Consider the following 14,015-nt stretch of genomic DNA (forward strand, 5'->3'; position numbering starts at 1 on the left):
GACTCACAGGCTTGCATGCATAATTGGAAGCTGAGGACATTCTTTTTGAAGATTTATCTTTGAAGAAGGTCCTAGAAAACTGCCATCATTTTGACACACAGAAAAAAAACTGAGTACAAGAGAAGTTATTCTTCCTCACCAGCAGCTCATTACAGTAATTTTGAAAAATGTATGTGAGAGAGAAAATTCAGATTGTTTTCATATTAATACCTGGCCAGCTAAAACTGAGCTTTAGAATTCAAACTAATGTGGCATTGGGAGGTCAGTCAGCAATATTACATTGGCATTTATGTTTAATCAGGGATTTTTAACGTTCAAGCCATGTCTGAATCTCTGCAAATGCCAACAGAGCATTCATGGTACGCTTTTCTAAGCTGGGCTTTCAGTCACTGCCTCCTCAGATTTCTTATGTAAGGTGATGGTGAATATTTTAAAGAAATTAGTAAAACCAAAAGTAAATCTAGGCTAATTATAAGAAAATTTACTAGCTTGCTTTATGGATTGCCAGAGGAGATGTTTACAACTACTTTTGCACCAAATTGTATATTTTTCACAAGTAATACCTTCATAACTGTGACATTAACTGTGGTATTAACTGTGTAGTGGTCTGGCAAACACAGTTCACTCATCCTCTGATACCTTATGCTGTCCAGGAAAAAAGAAAAAGCATAAAAATTAGGCAATCAACCATATGTAAGAAAATAACTCCTACAACTGTTTAATATTTAACTATCTCTTAGAAACTGACCTAAAATCTGGATTTGTTAATTTCACTTTTTTTTTCTTATTTAAATTTAAAATATAAATTAGAATTGATACCAGAAACAAATCAAATAGGATAAAAAAATTTTCAGAAAATTGAAACTTCTTTGGATGGGAAAGGGAAAAACAGCCAGGTCAATCTCCTTCCCAGCATGGGACAAACTGAACAAAGCTTTTACTGATTTTCCAAGCTACTGGGGATCAAACGGAATCCTATAATGCAGAAGGTGGAATTTAATTTTTTTCCTCATCACCAAGGTACTGTTACATTAGAAAAAAATGCTGGCATTTAATACTCAAGTTAGTATTTGCAAACTAAAACAAATCTAGCTACTTCAACAAGATGCCATATGGTCTGTGAATTTGCACTGTGCCAAGTTGGAAGAGTAATTTTTTTTTATTTCAATGGATGCCAAAAAACTATTCTGAGTAGCTCAACGACTGTGTTGTTGAAACCCTTCACAGAAGTAAGGATTCACCAGTTGAAATTAATGGAAGACAAAGGAAATGATACAGAAGTTAAAAGGAAGGGGAAATGGGAGATGGTCCCAGCAGAAGGTCCTCAATAGTTAGGTCTCTGACAATGAAAGAAAATGATCCTTCCAGAGTCTGGCTTCAAGTGGCCCACGAACACCTCAGAAAGGGGTACAAAAAAAACAAGGCTGAGCTTCCTTGGTGCTCCATAGGCAAGTGGCTTCCTCTGCCATAGCATTTTGCTCACCCTTGGAATTACTGGGTACAGGTAACCAAGTGCGTGACATTGATTCTAAGCAGATATTGGGAATTTTCTTCACTGGTTGGGATGATGGGAGAAGCACCTATTTCCCATGTTACATAGCACAGATATGGTATACATGACAAAACAGTAAAACTCCAAACCCACAACAAACAAAACCCAAAAACTGCTTGTGCTCCACCCTCTCATTCTCAGAAATGTCGCCTTTAAAATGACTATGATAATTTCTGATAATCTTAAAGCCTATAATTTTTTTTTCTTTTTCTTTAGATAATATCTGACACTCTTACTGAGCTTTACTGAGAGGTAAGGAACAGTATTACCACACAGCATTTCAACACTACAGACTTATTATGTATTGCACTGGAAGACAGAGAGAATACCAGAAAAATTACTCAAACAGTAACAAGGAGGCTGACAGAGGGAGGGAATGACAGGGAAAATTGAGGTCTGAGTTTAAAGGCTCATTGAATTTTCCTCAGCAAACAACATTAAATGTTTTGTTGGTTTTGTTTTGTCTTATTGGTGATATGAGCAGTTTTTCCAGTAGGAACTACATAAACTACAGCTTCATTTAATCTAACACAGCCAAAAAGGGCTTTAAGAGGACAGCGTGAATCAGATTTAAACTAATGGCCTAGATAAATCTTACTAATCACTGGAGCCACCCAGTTTCAGCAGTCTCACTGAGAAGAAGCTGCTTGCCCTCTTGTCTGAGAATCTTCCTGGACAGCTGGAAAGCATCAAGCTTTATCTGCAGGTCTCAAAAAGTGCACAGTGTATTTGTATTTACTGGTCAGCAGCTTTGCTGTTAATGAGAATCTGTGGCCTTGTTCCGTGAAGAAATCCCTGGAACTGCTCCTAGTGCTCTTTCCTGATGTATGAGAAATGTTTGCTTTCTTAAAAATAAGGTGGGGAAAGATATAATGCAAAGAATAGGGGAAAAGTACCAATTTCAATCTATTCAGGTAGATTTTGCTGGTTCACCTGAGAGTGACACAAAAGTAATGTAGATTTGATAGGTTTTCATAACCAAAGTACATGAAACATAAGTATGCAGAGAAGAGAAGGTAAATTAACTGTAAAACCTAATGTAAGGAAATAAAATTCCTCTTCAGGCACTGTTCCTCCAGTGAAAATAGATCAGAATTTCATAAATGAAATGCTGTTTTCTAGCTCCAGCAGTACCTTTTACCTTCAATCTTTCTTCTTTCTTAACAAATGGGGAAATGCAGCATTCACATCAAGGGATCCTGTTTGATCCTCAAAGGTGATCAAATTAAGGTCTGGCTAAGAGGATTTTTAGGATGAACAACACTAAGTACCTCACACCGATTATCCATTGTTCTTCCATCTGCTAATGGCCAAGGGAATATGCACTTCTCTAATGACTGTGGACCCAGTCAATCTAATCCATGTACTTATCCTCTCTGTACTCGGGTACTGCATTATAACACATGAGAAGATGAAAGGAGACTTAGAAACAGCTTGGGTTTGTTCTACCCCATTACTTAGAAGCACACAGCCTTCCTATCTCACCACCTGATGACAGCAGACACTCTATTGCCTCCCCAATAAACACTAAATCAATAGAGGCTCACTAGAGCTGGCCCATTCTGCCTTCAGGATCCTCTCTAACTGAGAAACACGTGTCCTAAGCTGCAATCCCCAGAAATAAAATAACAATAAATAACCCGAGACGTAGGAACAAGATGCAGAAATTCCTTGGCAGCAGGGACTGCTGCAAGCTCCACTGGTATTTGTGGTTCCAAACCCACAACAACCTGGGCATATTCCAGCATCCCTGCTTCGGGAGGACTCCTCTGGGCTCAGGGGGAGTGCCATTATGCAGTCAATTTCATGGCTGGAATCTCAATACGTATAATTTAAGCAAAATAAAATGAAATTGATGGGTCACCAGGTCATGTGGAAAGAATGCTTTTCTGACAATCAGTGCAGCCTGCCTTTTCTTTGCTACTATAGTCTCTACCCTGTAAAGAAAAGGAGTTAGAGTCATTATCTGTGTTTGTATTTTATTATGTATGGTCCTGAGTAAACAGTGACTTCTCTTCCTAGGTTATCATAAAATATTGCAGTGGTGTCTGTTTTTGCTACTGCAGTAAAGTGTCTTATCATGTTTGTTCTTAGTCCCTGATTTCATGGGTTTCAAAGTAAAAAAAAACAAAAAAAAACCCAAAACCCCAAAAAAATTAGGTTGTAAGTTAGCAAACCAAGCCATTACCTAAGAGAAATATTTTATTTTCAGCTAAGCTGATAAAATATGATTTTACCCTTTACATATTCAGCCCTCTTGTATATACATCTATAGATATGTAGATAAGAGGGACCCTTTTTGCTCGGACCCCTTTGTCATATTATTTTAGGAAGACTGGTTTACTTTTTGAAAGCAAACTGGAAATGAAATTAGTTTAAAATATATTAGCTAGTTTCAAACGAAAAATAAACTAAGGCAAATGGAAGAGATATCAAGGATGTTTTAGCAAAAGTACTCTCAAGATATTCTACCCAACATATTCATTTATCTGTGGCCTTCAGACTCCATAAAAACTCATATTTTTTTAAAAAAAACAGGTTTTTATATTCAAGTCTTAATAAACCTCCTGTTCAAATATGAAAAAGGATTATTTCAAAGAAAATTCGGAGAACAAACCACACTGCCAAGTTCTCTGTATGTTATTGTGCAGGACCTAATATTCATGTCATTGTTTTCTAAATAAAATGAGGTAACTTCGTGTGCTGCCCACTAGCTTAATATCACACATTCCAGGATATTTGAGCAGTAATTCATTTAAAGTGTTCTTCCCTCACCTTGCAAAGAAATGCCTCTTCAGAAGAATCAATTTTTAAAGAACAATATGTTGAGATTAGGCCAAGTATCTCTTATGAATAATGCAACTGAGATCAGAATTTTACATAAATGATGCCAAATAATAGACACTGTAATAGATAAGTATTTTTATATCTCTAGTAAGAGAAGATCAGGTAATAAACAACTTTTTTTTTGTGTGTGTGTGATACATGTTTCTCCTGTTGGAGAGCAGTTGCTGCACATCATAATGACAGTTTCATATTTCAACATTGTATTCTTATATCCACCTAGAGTTTAAGGAGATTAAAAGTATATTCTCCTATTTCTCTAACTGACAGAAAAAGGTCTGGAGAGACTGAAGCCCAGACTCAACACCTGTCCAAGTAAAGAGAATGGCTTTCCAACCCCAGCCCTTCAGACCCAAAAGCTGCCTGAGTGCATCCAGCTCTTGTTTTCCACAGGAAAGGGAAATGAAGCAGCAAATATTCTGGGCAATACAGCCTGACCACTAATTCAAGTCTGAGATACACACAAACTATGAAACATTCCAGGTAAGACCATTTACTGGAATGTCTTATCTAACAGTTTCATTTCTATGAAAGGCCAAGGCTGACATTGTTATTGTCTTTATGCCCATGCAGGGGAGAGAAAATATTTGAGAAACAATTCATACAAAGCAATGATGATTGAGTAGAGAACAATTCTAGGTTTTTCTGAGCCCCTCAATCCAGGATTAATTATATCCTCAAGAGACTATAAACAAAACTATCAGGTAGGGTAAAACTACTTGCAGAAGGCTGAATGTTCAGGTCTCCAGAAATGGTTTGGACAACGTACTACACATCAATAATCACCAAAACCAGCAGTGAAAGCAGCATCAGCAGGAACTAAGGGGACAGTTTAAAATACACATTTTATAACCTTTTGCAATCTAAGTATTTTAATTATTCAATAAGTATTCAAAGTTGGAGGTTAATAAAATTTGTCAGTAGGTGTTCTTATCAATGAGCAGAGCTGTGAAGCCTGCATGATGGTCTATCAATAAACCGAGAGGGCTGAAATCTTTCATTAAATTGTAAGAAGAAATGTATGTATTTCAATCCAAAATACTTGTATACAGTAGGCTGATTTCAAGGGCAAACACAGTTGGGGCTGAAAACATTACAAGTGAGAACTAATTTTCAGCAGAAGCCTGTGGTGTAAAGAGAGCCAAAAGTAGAAATTAATCAGTTTTCATGGCAGATAAAAGGTGTCTTCCCAGTCTTCACTAGAGAAATGAGCTAGATGTCTCAAAAAACCGATTTTATTGGCCCAACAGCATACCTCCCACATAAAGGAAATTACTTTTGCAATACATTTTGATCTCACTTACTTGTGTACACTTACACATTTGTCACTGTGATAAAAGTTCTTGCAATATGACATAAATCATGTGAATGTACATATCAAGCTTGTAGATAAATGAGTTTTAATTCAAAGTGTATTCAGGGGCCAAATAAATTTCAGTACAAATTCAAGATGCTTATTAAGTTGCAAATATTGCTCTATGGAAGGGTGAATGTACCTTATTTTTTCATTTTATATTTTTTTTTCTCACTATTTTGTTATGCATATATTGTATATACCATTTTGTAAATGCAATTGCCGCCTTTCATAGGGAGTTAATTCAAATTTATGTTTTTTTTTTTTTTTAATTAGTACTTCAAATCAGAAATAATCTGAAAGGTGAAATCAAGGTTTTGGAGTCAGGGTAGAGGAAACAGTAAAGATTCATGTGTTTTAATTTTTTAAAGTAAAAAAAGATTCATGTGTTTTTACCCTCCAGACCTTTTATGTTATATTAATAATTCTCCATTATTAAACCATGATTTGAAGAGATTTGAGGAGACTTGAAGTATCCATTTTACTTTGGTCTCAGGAAGCAAATACAGTGTTAAACAGTGAACTGAGACTTATTATTTATTCCTAGAAATCAGAACAGGAAAGAAATGTACTGAAAACATCCAAGAAGCAAAGATGAAATTAGTAATATGAGAAGGAGTAAAACCGTTCTTTATTGTTCTCTCACCCCTCCCACATTTTTTTTTTTAAGGCTGTTCTTGTTTGTGCCTGCAAGTAAGAGTTAACATATATATGCCATCAGAGAGCTATATCAAAATATTGCATTAGGATGACATTTCAGATTGCTGTACAGCTCTTCTAAAATGATTAAAGCTAATTCTAAGAAATCAGAGTAATAGCTGCTATTAAAAACCAAACTCAACTCCTGGGCTTCCTGGAAAGTTTGACATGACAGATATCTGCAAGACATTAATAATACAGAATAGAAATTAAGAGACCTTGGATCTGTTGCTGGCTGTGATATAAATTATTTGTGTTCTCTTGGGAGCAGGACTAAATTTCCGTGTATTGGGGCATACCTACATGGAAGGATCCAGACTTCTATGAAAGCCTGAGCAAGGCAAATGTCTAAACCTTTTACCTGCTAAAGTAGGTATACACTGGTTCCATAAAAATGAGGAAAAGCCCTTGCTTTTATGTAGCCCATACAATGCTCCAAAAACATATGCTTATCACTATATTTGGGCTGCTGAGGATATGTACTCCTGTGAATGCTGCAGCAAGGCTTTCCTTTAAAGAGCTCACTGCTCCAGACTGGGAAGAGAGCCAAACCTGGAGTAAATATGAACAATTCAGTGCTGAAAACCAGCTCATGAGAGAAGAGGAGGCGTGACTGCCTGCAGCCATCCTTGCAAGATCCACATTGTCCACGGCCCAAAAATTGTTGATTGGCCATCACAGACATTGCCAAGAACACGAGAATAGAGCAGGGCAGTTTCCAAAACAACACATGGATGCATGCAGTTTTGTCCCCTGCTGAAATGATTATTGCTTGCACATTACAGTCATCCTACTTTTTCTTATTTGGGGATGTTCATACAGGAGGTAAAGGCCCAAAGTGCTAATTTTTAGGAAATCCTTTCCTAAAAAAATACAATAAAGTTTCAGCAAAATTGTTTAGAAAAAAAAACCAAAACAAAACAAAAAAACATATAGTACTTGCTGAAATAATTTTCTTTGCTTTCCTCTAAGCGTTGTCCTAAAATTAACAGCATTTTAACAGATGCATTAGCATTGGATTAGCTCCTCTAAGTGTTTCCTTCCAAGCAACCTCTCCTCCCATCTTTTTGATAACCTTATTACTTATTTTGTGTGCGTGGTTTTCACAAATTTCTGCGCCAAGACGTGGTTATAACAGAGAAACAACTTTACAGATGGATGTTGTTAGAATAATGGCTGCAGCACAAGTTCTGTGTTTCATTGTGAATCCGACCTAATCAGGGAAAATTTCTGGTTGACCTTCAGAGAAGATAGAAACTTCATTCTATCTCAGTTCTTGCACCATGACTGTTTTCTGGTGGATGCAGAATGAAATGGTAGAGAACCAGACAAATTTTGTTCTAATTTTCAGGCAGGTTATTTCAGCATTGCTTACGTATTAGAAATTGGGAACAAATTTTGAGTCATCAATACACACTTACAAACTGTTTTACACCACCTACCTGTCCTTTCCATATGCAGCCACTTACAAAGAGCATTCCTTCAGGAAACCTTTGAAAATTTTACAAGCATTCCAGTAAAAACATGCATATGATGTATTCCCTGGAAAAGGACTCAAATGTATCCCAAAGGTATGTAGGGTTAACAAACCACTCCTGCTTATTAAGCAGTCCATTTTTTACCTCCCCAGCAGAACACCAGGGGAACAGCTTCAATCCCTAAATACTGGTTCGTTCTATCCCCACTATCAATGGTGGACAGCGAGGACACAGCTTTTCTAACAGTGCAAAGATTTTCAATATGAACTACAAAGTTAGCAGAGATCCAATGACTCCAATCTGGAAAATAAGATAAGCTCAGTTTCTAAAACAGTTAAAATCACAATAAACAATTTCCTAGAGGCATAACAGCCACTGAAATCCCCAGAGTCGTTATCTTCTTGTGGATATACTTGGACTGCATAGGAAGTTATTGGCTGATGAAAAAAAATCCTCTGTGAAATTATATAGCCTCTGCATTGCAGGAAGTTGTCAGCATTATCAAATTGCTCACTCTGACATGAATAATAAATCTACGACTCCACAAAACAGTTCAGTAATGTCACTTATATTTTTCTGAGTTTTATGAGGAACAGATTCTCTCTTTGTGTTGTGGTATAAAATGCTCCATTTCTAAGTTCTGCTACAACAAAACCAAGACTTCTCATTACTGTGTTGAAAGTTGTATTGTAAGCAAGGAAATCAGCCAATACACAGATTGCACAATCTATTTCCTCTAAAATGAGGGAACATTATCCCTGTTGCAGACATAATTTTGGGATAAGGACTCTACCTAAGCAGTGTGCCGTGTTGGGGGCACAGCCACCCACAACTCTTCCTTTAATGGGGTCTCAGTCTTCCCCATGACAAAGGAATCCATGGGAATCCAGCATTCCATCCATTTAAAGCAGAACTCATACTGAGTCTTGGGAGCTGTACTAAGCCAGATAGTTTCATTTTAGTCTATTTTTCACATCAGAAATACTTCCATAAAGTTTGTCAAGAAACAGATTGCAAACATGCAAATTAAATCTACCAAATTTCTTGAAGAGCACAGAGAAAGAACTGATTCTGTGGACTTGACTACTTTCTTATTTTTTAGAAAATGTGAATTTAACCACAGGAATTTGTAAAATATTTGTGAAAACAATTATTCTGTATTTGAAAGTTCCACCAAATGGGAGAAACAGTAAGACATTAGGTAGCAAAAATCATTCACTCTGTGTATCTACTTGCAGTCTTACTAAAAAAGCCTCAACCAAACCAAAAAGCAAACCCTCCTCAGGGACTGATTTTGTGTACAGATGCCCTCTGTAAAAGTAGGATTTACATCTCATTACACCATTAAGGAGGTTTTCTGAGATTAAAGGAAGATAATCAGCTTTCAATTTTCTCCTGAAAACAGAAGTCAGGTCTAAAAGCCGTATTGACAATGAGACACTCATTCATAGGTAATAAATAACACAGGTAAGGCAGAAGGGAGGTGGTGGTCACACACCAGTATCACTTTACTGTTGGGAGAGCTGAAAACAGCATCTTTACCAATACTGTCTTTCATGCAAGAACTACCCAAGCAGAAATTGCTAGTGAGTTTTTATATTATGATTTCTACATCCTTTATTTACTTCCTCTAAAACTATTCTCAGTTTCTTTCAATCTCCAAATTATTTCAAAATGTGGCAATCCCATTCAGAAAGCAATGTTTCATTTCAAGAGCTGCACATGTGTACAAGCTCACACAAGCTTTGAATCTATTTTTCAAAGTGACACACAAAAGGATCACGTATGGTTCATATGGAAAATGACTGAAAGGTTTTAAGGGCACTAAGTTTCCAAAATTTTGGTAAGAAGCAGTATTTTCTGACGATAGTTGTAAGATTCTCACAGTTGCACGACATTACATCCCCTTTTCCCTCCTATTAATCATGACTAGTTTCCAATAGTATTTTTAGAGTTATGTGTAAATACAGGCTGCTCCTAGACCATGTTCTCTTCTCCATCACAAGCTCTCTCTAAATTCTCAGTTGTTTGGGATTTTGTTCAGAAAAACAGCAAAGAAGCTATCATATCACCCAGATTTATCACACTGCTAGTATGCTATGGCAATATTTGTATTACATATGTAAAAGAAACAGAACTAAATCTGACATTACAAGGAAAAAAGAAAGATAGTGCTCTTTTGTTTATGCTACATCCTGCAAATAGATCTCTCCCTGCATTGGGCTGTTCAGTTCTGGACACAGCATTTTAAAAAATCCCAGAAGAGCTCCCTGGGTTGGAATTAATGGTACACATTCTTTGTGTTAGCTGTAATAGATTTTTTTTGTACATTAACATCACTTGTTTTTCACTACTAACAGACACTGACTTCTTAATCCTGGTAGCTTTTATTTGTATTAAATTTAGAAGCTCTTAGCGTTAGCTAAGCTGGATCTCCTTTCCAGCCTCTGAAGGCTAATTTGGAGCATCGAGAGACTAAATGATGACACTAAAAACTTGGCCTTTCTAAAAGAGACGCACCAAAAGTGGAGAAAAAAATGTTTAAAATTACTTAACATCAGAAATCTTCTCTGTGAACTATTGAGTGATGTAGTTTGCTACTCTTTAAGTTAAGTTGCCTTCCTGTGCCTTGAAACCCCCTTCAAAAAGAAAAACACATTCTGAGCAGAAACATAATTGGCCAAAACACTCTATATATTTTTTTTTGGGGGGGGGGGGGAACGTCAGAAGAAGGGGGAGAGAAGTGCATGTGTATAGTGCATGGTAATTCTGGGGGGAGTTGTATGCTTTCTTTAAACTACGGTATAGTAATTTTCTTGCCCATCTGTAAACAAATATCAAAGAATAGGCAAGACAAAGAAACGGAGCAACTAGATTTTATCTGACGAGTCTGGCTAGTCTTTGAATTAGCAGCCTAATTTATCTGCTAATTCCACTTCTTAATCAAAAAGCTGTCTTGAAGTAAGACATTAGCATATATCATCAGTTTGTCAGCTGGAGAACAAAATAGGAAACCTTGTTTCTCTCATATCACCAATGTTAACTGAGCGTATGAATCAGAAAATATAATGTTCAGGAATACAAGAGAAAAAAATGTAATGCAGAACAGAGCAAATGACTGATTTCTTGTAGTCACATGAGAAAAAAACCTATGTTCAAACAAAGTTTTTTACTGTACATATTTTAAAATAGTAAGTTCTGAGAGAAGGAGGTATTTTTACATTTTAAATCTGAAAAATACCGTAATTAGCGCTGCTTTCTTTACTACCTATGGTAAGGGACTTAATGGAACTAATCTGTATTTCCCAAACTGCTCCAGTTACATCAAAAAGAGTCACCAAATTCTACAACTGCCCTATTTTTTGTTACTTAAAAAAGAACAACAACAACTAGTAATATCTGTGTTCATCACAGCTTCAAGTTGGATTCAGGAACTGTGAGATGGCCTCTTTGGATGCTCTGCATTATTTATTTGGAAGCCAAGAACAAATCACTCATCTAGGCAAGAGCAGATAATAGAGAGCAATAATGTGTTACTAGATATCCATCATGCTTTAGCACTGCTTTTAGTACCTTAGACACTGACACTTGTTGGCCCATCTTCAATATTTTAATCTCAACATGAATGTACTGGAAAATGAAAGAAACTGAAATGGGCTTTCTTATTATTATATTGTCACCAAGAACATTGATTAAGTGGCCAGGTGAGGGGCTGCTCTGGCACATCCTGTGAAACCAGCTGCAGGTTTTCCAGGAGTAGAAACAGCTGCTCTTATCACCCCACCTTATATAACATTTTTGTGGTTGGAAGAACTATGCCAGAAAAAATACCCCAACTTTAACACAAAAGTTACTAGTCATGAAAAATGTTCACTTTGCCCAAATATATCATTCGGTTTCAGTTAATCCTCAGAACTTTAAGCACGTTCTCATTTCTCAAGCCATTTCTCTATCGCAACATCTGTCTCAAGAAGGGAAATTGTTTCAAGGTTTTCTGTCTCCTTAAAGGCTGAAGCAACCACAGTGAGGCATTTGCAGGATATAAGTGGCATCAACAGGGAAAATGAGAATCTCCTCCTAGGACTAATTCAAATTGGCTTCCTTCAATGGATGTAAATTATTGGGGATACTCTCGAAATATTCTTAAAGTCGAAAAAGCTTATGGTCACAGAGTTCATTACATAATTTTCATTACAGCATCCACTCTTAACAGCAAGATTCCACACACAGTAGATTTCCCCACCTTCAGATATATGCTTCAAATTTAGATAACTGCTTTGTTCAAGGTTTATTAAAAAAGTCATAAAAGGTCAGGTTAATTTTCAACATCAAAACCTGAAAGGTGTTTCTGATAAATTACTCAAAAAGTTCCTATATGCAGACCAGTTTTCTAAAACTAATACATCTCCTACAGGGATTAATGGTTAGAGTTTTTATCTCAAAATTATTTCTAATAGCCTTGGTTAACAATTATTGCACTCTGTACGATCTCCTAAGAAGTCAGCAGCCTTTTGATAGCAGATGGCAAGTCACATAATGAATCTGCAGAGATTTTTTCAGATTCTTTATACAGTAACCACAATGTCCTTTGTATAGTGTGTCATTTCGTACTCCTTGTAACTAAAATCAGTTAAACACACATTAGAGTTCTGGACACATTGCTCAGTGTAGTTTTGACAGTTAGTGTTAGATGTGCTACAAATTTCCTTGAGAAGTCCCAATGCCGCACTAACAAATCTTGAATTTTCTTAAAAAAAAAAATCAATTGCCAATTATTTTTTCCATTTAAAGCATTTTTTTGTAAGGCTACAAATGTTTAATTGCAACAGAAAAGACGAGGAGTTGACACACCTTCAAAAAAACAAGCAAATTTCTGAATTAAACAGTTCTGCAAATTTTAGCAGCTGCTTATGTGCTGTGAACATGGTATCAATGCAAACTCAAACAGAGTTCCAAGAAAGGTTTTGTTTTGGATAGGTAATGGGTATAAAATTCTAATTGAACCAGATTGCAAACCTAATACTCTAATGTTGAAATACACAGACTCATACTTAATATATCTTTCCCTTCATTCTTCCCTTCTGTTTATTACATGCAATTATTTATGTTTATGCAGGTGCTCTTTTAAGAAATTTTGCCTCAAATTAAAAAAAAAAGGAAAAAACCCATTCCTTATTGCCTACACAAACTGTTTAGAACCTGTTTATACTTTACTACCACTCTTCTCAATTGCTTTATAGCTTCCATATAGACTAACTTTAAAAAATCTTAGTCTGTAATTATTCCTTTATTTGCAGTGCTGCCTAGAACTGCCACATCTCCAACAGCAAAACCAAGCATATTATGAAAACCATTTTTAGTTTAACCACTGCATTTTAAAGTTTGACTTTTATCTTTCTAGAACATCACAGATGGCCTCTCCTTTAATGGAAATAAGAGAACATGAAAAAATATTTTTTGCCTCCCAACAACAAAAGTTTACTTAATTTCTTTCTCTCCTGCCTTCCTACAAGAAAGCAGAAAATTATTACCAGCAAAAAGCTGTAGGAATGGTTCTGTCATGACAACATGGGCTCTGTTTGACTTAAGGATCATCAGTAACTGAGTTTCAGGAGTACTGAGACCTTCAGCGGAGCTAATTTTTTTCTTTAAATATTTCTATTGCAAAATAGCATGAGGAATCTTTTATTAATCTTTTTTTGCTCTATATCCTTTGTGGTAGGAATCTCCCAGCTACATGATTTTTAATCTGTAACCTTAAAAAAAAACAAAAAAATCCACTACATTCTCTTAAGAGGAATATAAATGAGATGCAGCTATAATGATCCTAAAGACTTTGTCCAAAGTCAGAAAATACAAGGCAAATTTTTAGTGGGTATTCCCTGAAGGAATGGAAAACATGCTAGCTTGCTACAGCATGGACAGTGCAATTCCCATGTTAGCCACCTAACAATATTCTTGTATCCCTCTGAGGCATTACACATCGTTGTATGCCTCTGAAAGTGGGATTTCACTTTTGGTGTTTTTGTTTGCATAATTTATTTCAAAGTTTATTTGCAAATGAAACTGTCCCAATGGCAGCCTAGGT

The sequence above is a fragment of the Cinclus cinclus genome, chromosome 2 (genome assembly GCF_963662255.1).
Source record: "Cinclus cinclus chromosome 2, bCinCin1.1, whole genome shotgun sequence".
NCBI lineage: Eukaryota > Metazoa > Chordata > Aves > Passeriformes > Cinclidae > Cinclus > Cinclus cinclus.